This window comes from Triturus cristatus, chromosome 3_2, assembly GCF_964204655.1.
Source record: "Triturus cristatus chromosome 3_2, aTriCri1.1, whole genome shotgun sequence".
In the NCBI taxonomy this organism is placed as follows: Eukaryota; Metazoa; Chordata; class Amphibia; order Caudata; family Salamandridae; genus Triturus; species Triturus cristatus.
Genome location: NC_140584.1, coordinates 110,756,868 through 110,774,234, shown reverse-complemented (window position 1 = coordinate 110,774,234; position 17,367 = coordinate 110,756,868). Strand labels below are relative to the sequence as shown.

Sequence of the window (17,367 nt, the reverse complement as noted above, 5' to 3'; positions counted from 1 at the left end):
TGCATTGAAAGTAAACTACATGTCCCAGTGTGCAACTTTTTGTTGGCTTAAAAAAAACAGGCCAGTCTCGCATGCAGAACTTCATATGGGGTACAAGGCAGCTATGCGGTTTCTCACATTCACTATGAAATGACATATTTTTTGTTTACACCTTCTGGGATTGTGTACCGTCCATACTCGTGCCTCAGGTTTTCCCCACCCTTATTTGCTGGAGTAGAGTCGCTTTTGCCTCATATCAGTCAGTCCAGGAGTTTATCTGCAGTAAAGCACCTCCTCCCTTTGCGGCTGTGATTCACCAGGCCCAGGTGCCCAAACACTGCCTCCTTTCTTCCTCCACTCCAGTCACGCAAGGTAATGATTTACAGAGTCCAGAACGCTCGTGAATGCCTGAGACGGTTTACACCTAAATGGGAGGAGGGATTCCTGACAAAAACACATTTTATTGGAAATGCGGATCTTTTAACAAGAAACAAAAGTTGGTTAATTAGCAGAAGACGGGAGAGGGAAAGGATTATGTTGTGAAAAAGCGGCGTAATTCGTCTAGAACAATTTAAGGTAGGAAAACTCAAATTGATTTCTGCCAATTTGCTGGTCAAATATGGATCATGGATATCTGTCAACTTTTCGAGACAAAAGTGAAGATGACATTTGCACACCGCTGACAACACCCTCGGTGGGTCACGAAGCTGCTGGGCTGGGTGGTTGTGCCTCTGTTGAATAATTTGAAACATGAATGAATTCACAGCAGAGTGGCGAGTAACATGGGTCAGAGCTGGGTATCGTTTACAGTCCACTTTGCAGCTTTGAAGACTTGTGGGGTCTTCCCCTGGCTTAAAGACATTTTGTGGTAGATGAAGCATTTTAACATTTATTACACCAGTAACTCATGCGGCTTAAAGATCCCGTGGCACCGAGCGAGTGGTCGCTTCAGTCAAACCTGTTGCTTCGAGGCGTACAATGCTCCTGTAAATGAACAATTTGTATTGGTAGAGTGGACGCTAGGCACCTTCCACTCCACCATATAATGCCACAGGGCAAAGTGTTCATCCTTTTCATTTTATGAGGCACAGGAATGTGATCAGAGAGGCAGAGATGTGGTCTTGTGGTTCAGATGTAGACTTAAGCAGTTAGAGGCATGGGTCCAACCCCATTTAGATTAATTGTGTAATCCTGGACAAATACCCTGGTCTTCCTGTTCTCTCGGGTCTCATCTCATTGGGAGCGCCTAGAAGTTGCCAGGTTTGTTTTCTTCTCTTTAAGACAGAATAGTCTTTTAGCTCTGCAGAAGGCATAAAGATAAAGGGAGCATGGGAAAGAAGAAGTGCATCAGGAAACATGAGTACGTTGGTGTTGAATGGTTTTTCTGCATCGTCTTGTTTTCATAGCTCAAGATGTTTCTATTACTGAGGAAATTGGAGCATTTGCATAGGTGGCTATATTTATCAAATATAAACTTTGTTTTGATATGTCACAAGTGCTTACGAATTTTGATCTGATCTTATTTGGGGAAAGGTTTAATCTATGTGTGCTTTTATTCTCACAAAGATTGTATCGCAGCTCTTTAAGTGTTCATTGTACATTTGATTTTGACAAAAATTCAGATTGTGTTCTACGTTTCTCGAAACATTTATTAAGATCATTGTGGTGAACTGCCACACTCCAGTTTGCTATCAAGAGTGAACGTACAACTGCCTTATTTACAATATTAGAATACTCCTTTGACCTGCTACAGTTATATAAAGGTTATTACGATGAAAAGAAGGAATAGCATAGGTTTAGCCAAAGGCGATACTGCAGTATCCTCCTTAGGCCTCTCTCAGTTCGCTTGGGCTCTTTCAGTCATTGATTCTAAACATGGTGTAGAGATGCCTGGGAGGTGGGGGAGAGAATCAGCTCTCACTGTTTTGTGTATTTTCCTATCTCCATGACAATCCCTGAACATAGGGTCTGATTATGATGCCAGTAGGACCGCCTGTCTGCTCGCCGCTGGCCGATTCCGACTGCCGCGGTCGAGAAAGCTCCGCCCACCGTATTACGATGCAACCACTGCAACCACAGAGGTCTCATCATTGGTGGTGTCACTGCAAGTAGGCACAAATGCACGGGAAACATGTGCAGTTGTACACACCTACATGCCTTGTGTACGAAGTACCCAATTGCTGGAGTGTGGCGATATGTGTATAGGCCAGTCAATGGGGATACATGCCACATAGGACTTGCCTGGATTCTGCCACCCACAGGACCTTCCACTTCGGGGTGCAGCTGCTGAGGAGTAGGGGGACCTGGAGGAAGGGATCCACGCCTGAATCCACCATGGAGAAGGCAAATCGGCTAAGTATTCACCCCTTTTCCTTAGTTTCTGCCACAGTCGGGTCATCCGAAACCCACATCGTAATTCCGATGACGGTCGGATCTCCCTATACAGCCAATTGGCTGCTGTTCCTCTTCGACTGCCAACTCAGCATTTGGAGGAAAGCTGAAGGAGTCAGGCATCTGTCAGCGGTCGGTCAGAGTACATGCTGGATGCATCATAATCCAGCAGTTGGACCGACCTCTTCAACCGTTCCTATTCACCCTAGTAATGGAGCCCTTGGCATGCCTGGTGCGATCTGCCAATCGTATTCAAGGCTGGAGATGGCCAAATGTTGTGGAGGACAAAATCGCATTGTACGCAGATGATGTTTTGCTTTTCTTGGCTGAACAGGCCCAATCTGGCCCTCGCTGCCTCCGGGTTTTACATCTCTTTGCACAAGTCTCCGGACTGAAGCTAAATTCCCGCAAGTCTGTCCTGGTCCCCCTTCACCTCTCAAGAGACTGTTTTGATTGTCAATCCACAATCCCAATCAGAAGACAGACCATCAAATACCTGGGAATCTGGGTGGCTCTGCTCCCTGACCTCGCCTGGTCGCTTAACGTCACCCTGCTGGTGAAGAAAGCCCGTGCTGATCTCCATAAATGGCAAACTCTCCCGCTTAACCCTCTGGGAAGGGTTGCCCTCTTTAAAATGATGATACTCCCCCGATTCTTCTACATGATCCAAAACAACCCTTTTCAATTTCCATGAACCTGGTTTAAGAAGCTTGACAGCCTGACTATTAAATTCCTCTGGGCGGGCGGAGACCTTGCTTAGCCCTATCCCAGTGCCGGATCCCATCCTTTGATGTGGCATGGGCATGACTAATCTCTATCTATACTATTTGGCAACCCGCTTGCTCACGTTGCATGACTGGTTTAATGGTGGCTGGTCAGACCCAGCGTTCAGACTGGAACTGGGCTATCTGGACTTACCCAGGATTCAAGGGATGATGTACACTGCCACTATCCCCAGGAAGATGCCAACAGTGACGCAAACGGTTCTCCTAGCCTGGCGCACCTCCTTGCGCCACACCCAATGGACGAACAAACTGACCCAATACACTCTACTTTGGCAGGGGACCCAGCTTCGGGAGGTCAGTGCCCTGGGGGGATTCTGATCATGGGACCTTATTGGTATCTCGCAGCTTGGAGACGTGTGGACGGGTGACCAGATGCACACCTTCCAAGATCTGCAATCCCGCTATTCCCTGCAATCCTTGCAGTTTTATAGATATCTGCAGCTACGCCACACCCTCTACATGCACGTACCTCAAGGAACATCCCGTCCAGAATATAGTCTCCCCGAGGTGCAGATTATGACAGGCAACCTGAGAAAGGGGGGTGCCTCTCGTATCTACCGCTCTCTCACCAACAACACTCCAAACACGTTAGATCGACTCCGAAACCTATGGGAGCAATGGGTGGGGCCTGTCGAAGAGGAAGACTGGAGAGACACTCCAATGGCAACCAAGACAGTCACCAACTTCGCCAGGCTCTGTCTGGTCCAACTATACTATTTACACGCCACCTACTTAACGCCCAAACGCCTCTTTAGAGCAGTTATGAAGTCAAATGCATCTTGTGCGCGATGCAATCTTGACCAAGCAGACTTCTTCCACATGGTATAGGCCTGCCCTGTCATCACATGCTATTGGGATTCCATAGAGAAATAACTCACAGAGGTCCTGGGCTGAGAGGTCCTGCTCAACCCCTTACAAATACTCCTGGGTATTACGGATGGCCTGGATGGCTCCCGAGCTGATAAGCAATTTCTTACCACTGCCATAATGGTGGCCAAGAGAGACATTGCGGCCAGTTGGATAGATCCAGAATCCTCTGGCATACCGAAATGGTGCAGAGGCGTCTATTGATGCGCAGCACAGGAGAAACTGTTGTTCAAGACTAGAGTGGGTCCAGCTAAATACCGTGAGGTTTGGGGTAAATGGCTGGGGCAGATAGATTGAGATAGTCTCCTTATGAAATGTCTGCACTGTGTGGGATCTGGGAGATAGGGTAATGCAAACTCAATTCCCTGTGTATGTAAACGGTAATACCAACTGATTATTATGATATACTGTATTTGACTGCTGCTGGTAGTTCCTGTTTAAAAAACAATAAAATTGTTTATAAAAAAAAAGAAGCATTTTTTAAATTTTTCATGATTTACAAAAAATATGAGTAATTCTATTAAACGAGTATCAAAAGAAAAAGAGCTCCAAATATTAGCAATAATAACCAAAAATACATATGCTAACTAAAAAGAAATAGTAGTATTAAACATGCAATTTAATTGGGCCCATTTTTAATGCTAAAAAGAGTTTGTTACTGGGAAAATAAAGAGCATATGTTTAAGATCTGCCTTTTGACATTTACGTGACTGGCACAAAGAATCACAATCAGATTTAAATCTAGATAAAGTACAAGGAGCTAATAATAATCTAGCATAAATGAAATAAAGAGATTGAGTCGTACTAGCAGTGTGTAAAGATTTATAAATCTTAGATTAAATTTTAGCATTTACATCAATAGGCAACAAAATATTGGTATCAAACTCCCATTCTATCTCAACTTTAGATTTTGTTTATAAAGTAGTATCTTTCCTAAGTACTTTATAAACATTTGAGGCTTTAAGACCAGATGATAAAAAAGAAAGTAAAATTATTACTTTCTGTATATCGGTGAGATGAGTCAGGAAAAGAATCAAAATTATTCTGTATAGCAAAGGATAAGAATTGATATTTTCCATGAAAGGAAGATGGTAAAGAAAATTAATGTTGGCTAATTATAAATGGAAAAATATAATCATCTTGGAATTATTGACCATCCTAAATTAATCCATTCTTCTTTCACCAAACCAACCATTCTTTATTTTAATGAGTTTTCTATATCATATATTGATTTTTAAAGATCTTTTTCATCAATATACCCGGGATACTGAATACATTGTAAAACTCTACAAGTCTTTTTAATAACTGGAGATGCTAATGAGAAGGGTTTCTGTGAAAATGATAAAAGAATTTGAAATAAAAAAGAATCAATAAGAGATTTCTCAAGATCAACACACAGAAGCGAGCATGGATTATCTACACTGGCTAACCAAAAAAGAGGAATGTTTGAGTATAAAAACATCACAATAACAACACAAATCACTCCATCTTCAGATAGTACTAATTTAAATCGGGTGAGGGAAACGTTCTTACTCTCAGAAATGTAGGTAAAAACGAATCTAGGGGGATATGTACAAGGATTTGCAAGAAAAAAACCGCTAACGTTAGTTAGCGGCAAATTATTTATTGCAGCGCACTGCCGCAAACCATCGCCACGTTAGCGACGTATGTACAGGGCGACGCTACGTGGCGATAGTTTCTCATGTCAGCAGAAATTGTCAAAGTTAACAACAGCATCACAGCGATAAAAATCTTGCCGCTAGTATGAAAAAGTGGCGGCAGGCCAGTCAGCAGCCAGAACCTGCACGCAAATTAGCGTGACGCCACTTTTTTCACGTTAGGTCGGAAAAGCGACTACAAAACATCCTGCAAAGTATCACAAACTGAGGGGAAAAAAAGTGAAGAACCATGGATGAAGCTGGACCAAGTACCCAAACAGCCAGAAGGACCAGCCAGAGAGCCAGGAGAAAGGCAAGGGGAAGAAGAAGAGGAAAACCAGGTTCAGCCAGCAGGAAAACGAGGTCCTGATTGCGTAGATGACAGAAAAACAACACTTGCTGTTTGTCAGCTACAGTGTATCATTGGGGGCCAAGAATGCAATATGCAGTCCATCACAGCCAAGGTGAATGCTGTCGGAGAGGTGAGGACAGTGAACAACTGCAAGAAGCTCTGGCATGATGCTAAGCGCAAGACCAAGGAGAAACTGTTTGCCAATCGCAATGCAACACTGTAGACCGGAGGTGGGAGTCCAGCACCACAGGAGGAGAAGATGCGTTGGAGAAACAGGTGTCCACAGTCATCTGTGATGAGTCAGTGGTTGGAATCCAGGGACAGGATACTGCTGAACATGACCAGCAACATCCGCACCACGGTGAGTAACAACCAGGGACTGGGGGGATGGGGGTGGATGGGCCCATGCACAATTAAATATCTACCAGTGCACATCCACAATGACTTCAAACCTTGTCACAGATACTCTTGTCCCTGGGGGTATAGACACATATTACCCTAGTCAACAGATATATTGCAAGAAACATTGGTGGGGTCATCGACTTGGAAATCTGCACAGAAAAGTAATTTTCTTATCATAGCCAAAGATTCATATCAGAACACAATATAAGGGCAACATGAAAGAGCAAACGGGCACATTGCCTGGAGATGCGGCAGGCTGGCAAAATGTCCCCATTGTCTCAACATCATGCACATACAATTTGTCTGTACAGGGCTGCATCTCTTTGATGACAATATGAGGATGCACTGTGAATGCGACAGATTATGTGCACAAGTCAGCATACCACCACCGATGTTAGCACAAGAGAAATCACAAGAGTCAAAGCTATTTGTATGTACATGTGCACTGCATTGAGCAGCACACATGGAAAAAGAAAAATCGAGGATAAATAATGCATTTCTCTTTGTTTCGCCATCTTAAGAACAGTGTTTACCTGGTCTCAATTTTTGCGCAGTCTCCTATGTACACCAACCTTGTACATAGGGGGCAGCGTCAAAATGAATTGGTGTTGCAGTGGAGCGCCCACCGCAACACCCACTGCCTACCCCTTTCACGCTAAGCATAACGTGAAAGGGGGCCTTATGTACAAGGCAAAGTTAAGACACCACAACGTCAATATAGGTGACGTTGTTGTGTCGATAGGGGCTTGTAAATATGGCCCTATGAATGTACATTGTCATACTATCTACTTGTACAGTAATGCATGATCATACTATAAACACACATACAAATGTATCTCCCCTATACATTGCAGAGGGAGAAACATCACCTCCTGTACAGCAGCCTGTACCACTCTTCAATGATGAAGAGGAAGACCTTGCAACCATTGACCAGGTTACACTCCAACATCTGCTCGAATCAATGGGCACCCCATCTCCGGAAGCAGGGCCATCCAGAAGCAATCTGAAAACAAAACCCCTTGCACAAACAACCCAGCAGCAAGCACTGACCGCCACAGCTGCCTCCCAGGTCCTTGAGGACCCACATCTGGCATTTCAACGTCATGCGGTAGAGGTCCAGCAGGAGATGGCTGGTTACGTGCGGGTGCGGTTTGACAGCCTGGATGCCAAATTAGATGGATTACGTGGGTGCCTCAGTCCCATTCGGGATCACCTACAGACCATCACAGACACCCGCAGTCTGCTCCATGCTCTCCAGCATTCCATGGCTGACATTGCTGGAGTACTGACTCAGAGACAAAAACAACGGTTCAGTCCGAGTGGCTCCAAAGATGTCAGCAAGGAGTTGCGCCACATGCAAATGATCAAGGAGAACATGGAGCAGATGCAAGCCTTGCTAATGGCAGCCACGGTTGAACAGCACAGACACATTACTTGCATCTTTTATGCCCTGCAGCTGATCATCACAGCAGTGCTGCATCAAGGTTTGGAATAGATGAATGCTGCTGCTGCTTCAACATCCACATCTCCATCCCCTGATGTGTCAGTGCTTCACAGTGCCGCTGACATTCTACCACCACGCACACCGGAGGCACATGACACATCAGAGAAAAAAAGATGTTGATGATTCTGCAATATTGCTAAGAAGAAAGTGGTAGAATTCCTCCATGCCAAATGGTCAGTTTTGCCTTGGATCAGTGCTTAGCATCATGCCCCGGAACATCCTCTTTCAATGTCCGCTGCTACACACTGTGATACTCACCTTGGACCTCAATATGGACTGCCACAATGTGTGTTGTTCCTAAAGACACTGCAATCAGCCTGCTGACTGAACTCTGCCTCTTCCTCTGAATATGTTTCACCCAAAGGACTCTGTCAGGCCCTGCACTGGGCATCTATGAAATGTGGGGGTTGTTTGACAAAGTACTGTGGCAGTCTTCACCAAAGCCAATGCACATGCAAATTAAAATGTTTAATTTACACAGATGTGTGTTAATCATGACAATTCAGGTATAGAAGTCTTCAATAATGTTTGAGCAGTGAATCCGTCATAATGTACACCCAGTGACATATGAAAAACGTTCATGTTCAACTGTATCACAGATAGGTAGTGAGATGACTGGGCATGTGAGATCTAGCCATGCCCTCGTTGATCAAATATAACCTACTAGCAATATTCCAACATTGCCCTCCGTACATGAAGACAATAGGCATGTGTGGAAATAGGTCCAAGTTTGTTGCATGCCACAAGTTGTGTCTCCATTTAGCATTGAAAACAAGTCTCACTTGGCAGATCTACTCACACTCAACGGGGTGGACAAAGGTTGTTGTGATGGTGGTCATTGCATGTCACATTTCAAGTTAGTGCACACCATATGCATATAGATGACGATTTGTTGTGGCACATATCGCCCACCTGCTATTGGAATCACAATGTCTGTTTTAGTGAAGCTGTGTTTGCAATAGGGACTTCGCCTAAAGTGCAAGTCCTCAATCAGACAATCACAATGGCTTAACAATGCCTTGGCAACAAGGAACCCTCTCATGCTGTGCTCGCTGTGAAAGGAGACGGCAATGTATCCAGGGATGTGTAGTGCACTGCACGTAGCACATAGTCAGATGCTGTACCGCCATTTCAAGTGTGGCATCACTATGAGGCAATGACAAAAGTAACAGCTGGGAAAAGAGGGTATGACACTGTCACTACAGGGGGCAATGCTACATTTCCCCTCCTGTTTTTTGCAGAATTGTGTTCTGCCTTGTGCCAGGCACATTTGATATGCAAATTTACAATATTGTGCATGGGCAGGAGAGTGAGCCCCCAGCCACAGGAACAAATAATTTCCATAATGATGACACACTTGCACTATGCAGCAAGCGTGCCTATGTCTGTGCATGTTAGATGGACTCAGCTTCTGGCTCTTGTGATATGCAGGGTGTGGACGTATTCTGTGGAATACAGTGCATACACCCATCACCATGATGGACAAGAGTTGCAATGTCAATGTCTGTTCAAGTACAATGCGCGAGTGACCCTTCACTTGATGTCTGATTGCACTGCAAGGATTACATTTACTCACATTATCACTGTGTTAATGGCCCATTTCAAAATGGCATCCGATTTTGTTGCAGTCGTAGTCTGTGTTTGGTGTTTAACACTAGTTAAAATTCCGGCGGGTTCCCACATTACTGTTTGATCGCAGATCAGGCAGCGCAGTTGTCAGGCGAGGGGCGCTCTGCACATTCAGATGGGTAAGTGGATTCACATTCGATTGGCAGTAGGGTCGGTGTTGGAAGTCGGGTGATTGTTTGTTAAAAAAGTTTTGTGTGCTTTCTTTCAGTAATTTTTTAATACACCCTTAGGAGTTTATCACGAGTGTATGAGGACGTCAGCAATAGTGGTGTTTATGGTAATTGTTATAACTTTGAGTCTCATGACTTTAGTTTCAGCAGAATTCATCAGGAGACATGGGTGCACTCCTGAGTGTGAGAAGCTACATGAGGTAATTTCAGTACTTCGTCTTGCTTCCAGTTTGTAATTGGTATAGATACAGAGAATTGATCGGGACTTATTGTTTCAACTTAGGGAGACTTCCCATATGATTTGCCATTGGTGGCAGTTATTATCAAGGTGACGTGGTTTGAAAAACACGGACCATGTGAACTGACATGCAGCACTTTGTTTCTACGTACAGTGAGGTAGAGTATTATATCATATGGTTGTCACTACTCATAGCATTCGTTAGCTATACTTCCACAGTCTTTTATATAGTTGACATATTTTCTATGACCTGCAGATTATACTCCAGGATATCTCAGTATCTGTTTGTGATGGTTGATATACTCATCTAGTCATCTAGTAAGTTCTTAATCATTGTGCAGTTGAGGTGACGGGCTTGTATCCTTTGGTCACATTATTGTTTCTGTTTCTGAGCACAGGCTTTTGCATGCAGAGGAAGGCATAATGTTTTTCTGGACTGTTCTTGATTGGTGGTCTTCGGTCACCAAGTGGTACCTGTGTTTTCACTTGGTTGCTTTATGGTGAATGGCACTCATTTCACTTGTATATTTCTTTTCCTATTTTTAATCTCTTTATTTTTCTGTTTCTTTTCACGTGATCACTGTTGCCATGTCTATGTGCATCTTTGGTGCTGTAGCAGCTATCCCTGTATATTAAATGTGGACATCATTTTGTTTTATTGAAATTGTTTTTCATTATTTCTTTCAGAGGCCCCTGAAGAAGGGATTTGATGATTGCGAAATGCATTGGGCAATGTTATTATTTTTTGCATGTCTGTAATTAATGTTGTTACATGGACAGTGTGATGTTCACACTGTATTTACCCTTGATACATTTGTGCAACAGTTGAATTTCAAAAAAGTATTGGCCTAATAAAGGCTTAAGCATTTGTTAAAAAGAGAAACACATTACTGATTAACTGTGGTGACCCTTTGTGTACATTGATTGTTTAATTTTTGATAATGTGAGTAAATGTAATCCTCACAGAGCAATCAAACATCGAGTGAAGAGTCACTTGCACATTTATCAGAACAAATACATTAACCCCCCATCCAAAGGAAAAGGAAACTCATCCACAAATACTACAAGATAATAAATAAAAAACTATGCTAAAATCTAACTACCTATTACTACACTACAACTACACTACCTACCAATTAAAAAACTTACCTATCACTAACTAATAGGAATAAATAAAATTGGGGGTACGTAGAAAAGGGGGATGGGTCTCTATTGGCCAGATCAAAATGGGAGACCCACGGCAGCCTTTATGTCCTGTAGGAGGGTGGTCTGCTCCGCCATCTCACCTTCTAAATGTGCAAACCTGATATTAATGTCCATGATTGTACGACGGTCCCGCATAGTAAATGGGACCACCTAATTAGATCCTGCAGCTGCCATTGTAGCTGGTCCTTGGATCTGTGAGGGGGCACCAGGTTGTGTTCCGGATCCTGAGGCTGCAGCTTGTCTCAGTGTTCTTCCAGTGGGATGTGCAGATCCCTGCCTATGTTGGGACCCACACCTGTCGCCAGAAGTACCCGGTCTGGCCTGTGTCTCACTCTTGCTGTGTCCTTGGCCTACATTGGGCAATGACTTCCACCTACCAGCTGCACGGTCAGCTTGATACCTCCTTGACATGTTGCGGTATCCCCTGGCTACCTTGAGTATGTAAAGATACCGGTCCTTCCTGAGCTTGAATGCGTGGGCCTCTACTGGCGACATGTTGTCTGTCAAATAATAGCAATGACCGAATGTGAGTCATGAAGACTATGTCAACTCTCTCCATTTCACACAGAAACACTAGGTCAGTGAAATATGGGAGCCTACACTCTAACAAAAGATTGTGAAGTTTGAAAATAACATGTACAATGCAATGTAGAAGCAATGATCAGTTACAACACGCTGCCAACACTGACATGACAGTACATGGCATGTGACTGGTAATGTCACAACCCAATGAGACTGTCAGGGGCATATGTACAAGCCCCTACAACCACCATAATGTCACTTTCAGTGACATTATTGTGGAGATAGGGGCTGCAGCTTACGTACAAGGCAGCGTTAAGACACTTAACATGGCTTAACGCTGCCTTGTACATCAGGCACCCTTTCACGCTATGGTTTGTGTGAAAGGGGCATCCAGTCAGTGTTGTGTGGGTCGTTCCAGCGCAACACCCATTGTATTTGACTCTGCCCCCTATGTACAAGGGTGGCCTACATATGAGGCAGTACCAGTAATAAGACCTTGATAATCCTGGTCCAAAATTGTCAAAAGGAGGGGAACCAATGCATTTCTCATCGATGTTGATTTTTCCATGTGTGCTACCTTGTGCAGCGCACATGCAAAAATCAAAATGCCATGCTTTGGAAATGTACATGAAGGTGTGGCTTCCTGTACATAAACGAAGGAAGGTATGTACTAGGAAGTGGCAGAGTGTGTCGTTAGCCTCCTTGGCTTAACGACTCTCTCTGCCACTTTTGAAGCAGAAGACTGCACCATATTCACAATAATATGTTGCAGCCTTGCGGTTCCCCCTGCGATGGTGCTAGGTTTAACAACTTTGCGCCAATGCAGGCACCCTAGCACCAGAGTGCAAGGGTGTCTGTGTGCATGTGAGGATTGTTCATGGGTAGGAAAGTGTCCCTTCATGCACATGAAAATTCTGGAAAAGCCCTACTGTCACTTTTACCGGTGCTGCATCAAGCATCACATAGGGCAAAACAATATTTGGTGTCTGAACACTGACTTGAACATGAGGCGCAGCCCCTTTCGCCCCCACAACTTCACAATAGGTGACTTAGTGGTGGCGATCGGGACCAATGTGGTTTAATCCACATCTTTGACTCTGCTGAAAATGTTGAAACACAGGACTGTGCACCTCAAAATGTTACAACACATTCCCAAAAGTAATACCCCCCTGGAGTTAGAATAGTAATTAAGATTTAATGGGGAATGTGTTGTAATGAGTTGCTTTGTAAGGCCCTGCGTTGTAAAAGGTATTGTGTAGTAAAACATGTGGATTAAAAGCATACGTGGAAAATGCATGCGGAGTAACGTCACATATTCTGCGAGAGGGGCTTGTACAATTGGCCTTGAGTCAAATAAGGGGAATGAGCCCAAGGAGACAGCTTGACAACACCATTGCAGTGACAAAACATGCCAATTACATACATAGGCCCATCTTTGTTAGTTGGTGGGTGAACGTGCCATCGGAAGCCTTGGCTTAAAGCTACGCCCTGGTAACTTTTAAAGCTGTTATGCAGCATACATATGATAATACTGTGCAGAGATGTGTCTGACATCGCACGGCCAGAAAAAACACTATCTACTGTGCAAAATCTGGCACAATTGTACAGTCACCTAAGTCAAGGATGTACACACATTCCATCTCTGGTCATATTCATCACCAACACCACTCACATGTCTCCTCTCCTGTCTGTACGATCTGGAATCACCATGTATGTGCTGCATTGGCAGAACACATTGATATGTATTGCATGGGCATCTCTGACTGGATATGTGCAAACATACATCAGGAAGACATATGTATTCCTCCATCTTCACTTACTGATTTGTACAACCTTCACATTTCCACAAAACCCTATCACACTAGAGTCAAAGTACATGTGATACACATATATACTGCATAGTACTAAGGACATGATTTTATCCAGACATTCATCACATCTCACATTTGACAACATTTAATAGGTATACTCACCAGTGGTGTGTGGGTCCCTGAAGGTGTCGATAAACCCCCTGTGTGATGAGTGGTCCTCCAGCTGTGAGACATAAAACAAAACGTGTGTTGGTAACCAAAAAATTAATTCACACGTGTCCTATTCATCATCAAATTTATCACCAACAATGTAAATGTTCTGCACTTTTGCAGTACATGTTGCATACATTATTGTGTTGAGTTTGCCTGTTATTCCCACAAGACATGATAATGCAGAGTTAGGCCAAACAAGACAATCATGCTTGCACATTCACACATTTTGCACAGACGACTTCTGTGACACAATCCCAAGGCCCAGTTTCCCCAAACAACATCATGCTCTTCATGCTCTTTTGACAATAGCATTGATGGAGATTGCACAAGGGTGTGTCAAAATATTGATGGTGTATGTCATTCTTGAGGTCTCATATGATACATTTCTTAAGTTTCATATCTCAGACAACGTTACTCTAAACAGAGGTACAAGGGCAGCGTACATAGTAGGCTGCGCTAATATGGAATGTTAGTGAAGAGCTGATCCTATCTTAGCAAAACTCAGAGAAAAGATTTCTTCCTCATATTTTTTGCTTTTTACATGTGTGGGACCTTGTGCAGCACACATGGAATGATCAAAATGCATTGGATTTTTTATGTACTGTAAGGTCACACTTCATGTCCATGAACAATCTTTTCCCTGCACGCAAACAAACTTGCACTATGGTGCAAGGGTGCCTGGGTTGGCACTACACTGCAATTTGTTGCAGCAACTCGGGTGGACATGCAAACCTGCACCATATGCTTGTAAGCATGGTGCAGCCTTGCGTTTCTGCAGTGGAAATGTTAGGCCTGAAGGCATGATGTAGAACGACTCACTCCGCAAATTTCTTGTACATATACTCCATTGAGTTGCAGACAGCATTTTTTATTAGTAACAAAAGTGTTCATTTGACTAATTTAAGGTTGTACTTACCACCTTGCTGGCCAATGAGGATGCCAAGGTGGTCCAACATGTCACCCTTACGACCAACGCAATGCTGCCATTGATACTTCCATTGTCGGACAGTCCTGTCCACACCAAAGACCCGCAGCATCTGGCTCCTCACATTCTCCCACCTCACCTTCCTCACACGTACCGCAGAGCCCTGCAGGATCCAACCCCCACTTTGAATCATCAAGGGCAGGTAGTGCTTCACTAGCCAGAGGAAGCCCCCCAATGCCCCCTCTGACATCCTGTCCCCCTACCCACACCCACCATCTCCCAGCACACACCTAAACCACTCGTAAAAAAAAAAATATATATATATATATATATATATATATATATATATATATATATATATATATATACCCCAACAACTAGTGATAATTTAAAATATCCCTTGGACAAACACCCGACAACAAATAGTACTAGACACAAAAAAGAAGTAAGGGCAACTACACAAGACTTCACGGGCACACTAGGGACAGTTCACAGGACACAACCACACTCTCAAAACCAAATTCAGCAGCACACAACACCAAAAACCTCCAACACTCTCCACAATCACAAGAAGTGTGCTCAAAAGTGAAAGTGAAAGTGCACAGTACTCCTCCAGGCAACAGGATGCATGCTGACATCACTTCCTGTGTGTTTGAGGGCTGTTTTTTGCAGTAATATTTAGTGTTTTCACATGTATTTTGCTATACCTTTCTATCGCAGTTATGAAAAAATGATCGCCTTAGCGTTAATGCGGCAAAAATCTGGACGCTAACTGCAAGTTTTACCTCTGACCCCAAAACACACACTAAAATTCATCTCTGACCCCAAAACACATACTCACCCACAAACATACAATTCCATATTAATAACCGCACTTTGTTTAACTTTCACTTGTCAGATGGATGTACCCATGCATAGTATGAACATGCACACAAGGTTTTTGTGTTGTGATGTTTTATTGCAAAAACTATGCCTATGTACATTTTGCACAGTCAAAACAAAGAAAGTGTTGTCATATTTCTACGTGGTCATGTGGAGAAATTGTGGATAATTCTGTCCCTTCGTGCTGTTCCTGCAGCCATAGCTGGGGTGTATGTAGCATCAGCCTCTTCTTATTCGTCATCCTCAGGATTGTCCGGTTCATCCGGAACCTCAATTCATGGTGCGTTTGTGCAGACACATATGTTGTGCAGCACACAACATGCCACGATGATCTTGCAGACTATTTCAGGGCTGTACAGCAGTGTGCCGCCTGAGATGTCGAGTCACCTGTACCGTGGCTTTAGCACATCAAATGTTCTCTCCACAATGGACCTGGTGTGTCCAAGTGCGACTTTGTAATGTCTCTGTGCCTGGTTGTTTGTGGCTCTGAGGGGTGTCATCAGCCATGGAGATAGTGCATATCCTTGATCACCTGTAACATAAAATGGAGAGATGTGTCCATTAGTATTTGTGCATGCTGTGTTTGCAGAGTTTCTATTTTTGTGTGTGTGATTTGTGCTACTTAGGTAATTTAGCTTTACCATGTGTAGCTTCAGACAATTGTCCAGCATAAATGCAAATTACTTTGCCTCCCAGTTGCTCCTCCATCCCCCCACTCTGTGTTATGGTTGCGGCTGCACATTAGCACTGCTGGTGCAATGAAGGCACACAAAATGCAGGCACATCTGCGTCCGTCCGTGACCCAACCACAACCGGCACCAGGGACCCTGGATCTCATAACGTCTACCTCTACGACTCATCCGCCATCCTCGCACTCAACCCCAGAAGGAAGTACAACTGACAACAGGCCACACTGAACACCACCCATGGCCAGTTCTCCTGCCTCCACTGCCGCAAGACCTTCACCACCGCCACAGCCGCCAACACCGCCAACGCACTGAGCTGCATCCTCCTCCCCATGCGCTCCCTGCACAGACACACCGTGGACATCTGGTACCTCCGGGACACACTCGCACCCAACATCGCCTTCTTTATGGACAGTTGGAACACCAACTCCTCTGCCCCTGACATCGCCCTCACAATCCTGGACGGATACATGATCCAGAGGGAGGACTGCCCCAATCACCCTGCAGGAGTCCTTACCATCGTGCATTAAAAAGTCCCTCTGCCTCTTCCAGGTCCAGTCCAGCCCCAACTCCACATTCTGCCGGCACACTTGCCTACAGACCCCCTCGGACACATGGACCGGTTTGTTAACACCATCAACGACCTCTTCGCACCCCACCCCATCACCTCTATGGGCTATATACTCATTGGAGACCTGGACTTCCACCTCAACAACACCAGCTCCACTAACTTCCGGATGAAGAGCTCGCCAACATGTGACTGAAACAACTCTTAACCACACCGACCCACAAGGCAGACCAAACCCTCAACCCCTTCTTCGCAGGAGGAAACAGCGTACACTTCAGCCACACCACACAGCACCCATGGACTGACCACCACTGCAAACACTTCCTTGCAAACAAAACCAAGCAGGCTAAACCCGCACCTCGCGCCACGCAAAGGAACTGGAGCTGAGTCACCAATGCGCAGATAAAATCAACCCTCAACTGTAACACCCCCAACGCTGCAGCAGACGCCAATTGCACTGCCAGGGAATCTCACACATGGATCTCCAACTGCGCAGACAAACTCACCTCGCCACACAGCTCCGACAGACAGAGCAGCAGCAAAGCTGCATCGTTCACCACCAAACACAAAGATTGCAGA

The 17,367-nt window shown here is 44.5% G+C and overlaps 1 protein-coding gene across 1 annotated transcript in view; it reads left to right on the top strand.

Moving 5' to 3' along the window:
• The first annotated feature begins 363 nt into the window (after positions 1 to 363).
• The window catches only part of GPR39 (G protein-coupled receptor 39), a 215,390-nt gene continuing 198,386 nt past the window's right edge, over positions 364 to 17,367 (top strand). The window contains exon 1 of the mRNA XM_085647002.1: positions 364 to 555. The gene's annotated coding sequence lies outside the window, so the exon portion shown is untranslated. The remainder of the gene's footprint in view (positions 556 to 17,367) is intronic.